Source organism: Pituophis catenifer, unplaced genomic scaffold, assembly GCF_029215685.1.
Source record: "Pituophis catenifer annectens isolate HBS135680 unplaced genomic scaffold, rPitCat1.0.hap2 SCAF_3, whole genome shotgun sequence".
NCBI lineage: Eukaryota > Metazoa > Chordata > Lepidosauria > Squamata > Colubridae > Pituophis > Pituophis catenifer.
In genome coordinates this window covers 49946063-49949290 of record NW_027256883.1, presented here as the reverse complement: position 1 = coordinate 49949290, position 3228 = coordinate 49946063, and the positions used below count along the sequence as shown (strand labels likewise).

Here is a 3228-nt window from a genome sequence, read left to right as displayed (position 1 = left end):
ATCAATAAAACTTTTTCAATAAAAAAAAAGAAATGGATGTTAAAAGAAAACAATCTTATGTAATATATATATTGTTAGGAAATGATAATTACCTAACTTGTTGGGTTGGCAATATATAAACCCTCAAAATAGCTTTAAGACTGTATTGCTGAATTGCATCATACTGTGTCCTGATTGGTTAGCTCTGTAGCCAATGTCCTTAAAAGGGAGCTAGAAACATGGTTTGTTTCTCTTTGCTGACTATTATTGCTCTTTGCTGATCGTTACTGCTCTGTGCTATGTTTGCTACTGTTTGCAACTGTTTATTATGTATGACTACGACAACTGGTAAGAAGACTTTGTTATTGGAACATCCCTGGACTATTGTTTTACTATCTACTGCTTTATCTGTGATGACCTGTAATAAGGACTGTGCCTTATTACTATTACCTGAAAGTAAACACAACTCAGTATATCTGTGTGTTGGCTGTGTTTATTCGCAACTGCTTTCAGTCGCTTTCATGTGCATACCCTTGCTACTCAAGGCTTGCTCTGCGAATTCCTCAACATTGGTTACTCAAGAGAAAAGGGCAGCACCAGCAATATTACCCATTGCTACCTTCCAATAAGAAAATGGGGGGGGGGGGGGTACACCAAAAGAAATCTGAAAAACATTCTCAAGCAGTTCAGAATAAGATGGAAAAAATAGCCATTTTCTAGAAATGTCAAGACAAATTTTATACATAGACATAGTGGTACTTGCAATTTGTATAAAAAAACAAATGTAGATACTGCGATGGTGCTTTCTACGTAAGTATGTAAAGCAGTCTTGAATAAGCTATCTATTCTCTGTCCTTCACTACATGCTTCACAGGAAAGCCGTCCAAATGAGCTGAGTTATCAGCAGAAGTTGTTGCGTGCCAATTGCTCAACTTGGGTATGTTGCGAGAGTGAGTCACGGAGGACAGATAAAGAAAGTATGTCAACACTGGTTGTAAGGAACCTTCTCTCAACTTTCATCTCCTTGAAAGCCTTATCTTCTCACTCTGTTTCATTCTTTTGTGGCAGTGGTCTTGAATTATGAAACCAAAGAACTTGATGCATACTTGTAACAGTATTCTGAAGCATATCTTTGTCAGAATTTCTTTCTTCAATAATATCAGATGCTATCAGGTCTTTTTTTATATATCTAAGGATTCAGATGTGTGCACTTTTGTTAACATCTGTGTCTCGGTCTTGCACCAAGTGAAGAGGGGCATGGATTTTTTTCACAATCCATTCTCCATTGTCCTCAGATTTTACTAGCAGAGCATGCTCTGTGAAAATGATCACTATATACAAACGGTAATCTGAAAGTCACTGTTTAGGCTAGTATGTGTGAAAATATAGAGGTTTTCTTGCTTGACAAGACGCTGGGTCTATGACGAGACTTTTGTATCTTATTTTTAAATGAAATTGGATAAAAATACAGAAACCATAATTTTCTTCACTGGATGCATAAGGAAATAAACTTTTTAATTGAGGGTGTTTTAAGGTCTTTTTTAGGGCCTTCCAGCTTGATCAACTTTTGGGACATGGCCTAGCTTCCAAATTAGAAATAAAGAAGAATGGATGAATGGCTTCTATGTTAATCTCCTTTTTGGGAAGAAAGGTACCCAAAACAGATGTGCAGGCTAAAATGCAATGGAATACTAGAATCTAAAATGCATAGTGGAACAAGGCAACTACCATGAAGGACAAATAGAACTAATGGGTCACAATAATAGAACCTAAGGTCACAGTTATGAATGCTTGCACAAATATGTATCTTCTAGTTGTATGTTAATGTATACTTAATAAATGTCAAGGGTTTTTTAAAGATTATTAGAGCAGAATAACTAGAGTAGAAAGCTGCTGGCTTAGGATCTCCTTCAGAACATAGTGAGAACATGGCTAGGAATTGTAGCCTTTTACTCAGATCTTTGAAGGAATGGTTTGGATGAGGGGTGAAATTCAGAAGGTTCTGACAGGTTCTGGAGAACCGGTAGCGGAAATTTTGAGTAGTTTGGAGCAGTGGCAAATACCACCTCTGGCTGGCCCCAGAGTAGGGTGGGAATGGAGATTTTGCAATATCCTTCCCCCAGGAGTGGGGAGGAAATGTGGATTTTGCAGTATTCTTCCCCTGCCATGCCCACCAAGCCACTACGACCAAGCCTGCCAAGCCACGCCCACAGAACCGGTAGTAAAAAAAATGTGAATTTCACCACTGGTTTGGATATCTTACAAAATACCTTTAGGTAACAAGTACAGTAGAGTACAGTTATATTTATTTATCAAATTTATATGTCTAATGGAAAGTGACTCTGGGTAGTGTACAGCGACGTATTAGATATTAAACTGACAAGAACAGATACTACCTTTGATCTTAGCCAAAAGACCAAGAAGAGATTATTATTTATTAACACTTTATATTGGTCATACGCCAATACACAAAACTAGTATAAGATAATAGCATAACAAGTGTAATAAAATCCTGTTTGTTAGGGGGAAATATTCAGTTCTTCATCAACCTCCTGGCTTCAGTCCAACAGACTGGCTATTTTTAAAACATATATACCTATGATTAAACTACTGCAGATTATGATTTAACCTAATTTTCTAGATTTGCATATTCTAGTTCAAACTGGTTGGCTGATTTGGTATGTTATTTGAACACAATCCCAATCAAATGGCCAACATCTACCAATTTCAGGAAAACCAAATTTTGAAGATAGCCAAAATAGCTTATTGTGCACAAGCAGGTGCCTCCAACATGCTATGGTATTGCATATGTAAACATGGCAGTGTTCATCCCATAACCCATCTCTTATTAATAAGCAAATTAAATAAGTTGCATCTTCTCTGTATCCAATTGTCAGCAAAAGGCCCAAGCAGAGCTTTAAAATATTAACATTAATTAACATAAATGAAACTCAATTTTCTACATCTCAACTCTTAGGTCTAAGCAAAACCCTATTTAAAATGCATAAAAAAGTGCCAATATCTTAGTGTAAACAAACAAAATCTAAAGTTTAACACAACTAAAGACAAAGTCCAATACACAATATTTCTCCTGTTTCAAATGCCAATGATTCAAGAATTACCCCAAATAGCAGTTTTAATTATAACTTCATAAAATATTAAAGATTTTAAGACAGTCCATATGTTTAGCATTCAGTAATCAAATAGTGAGAAATCAAGCAATCTATTTGAGCTTGATTGCTCAAATAG

General features: G+C 36.0%; 1 pseudogene; it reads right to left on the bottom strand.

The window, feature by feature from the left end:
- Window positions 1–2267: 2267 nt before the first annotated feature.
- On the bottom strand, window positions 2268–2407 carry LOC139316071 (U2 spliceosomal RNA; annotated as a pseudogene).
- Between the last annotated feature and the right edge of the window lie 821 nt (window positions 2408–3228).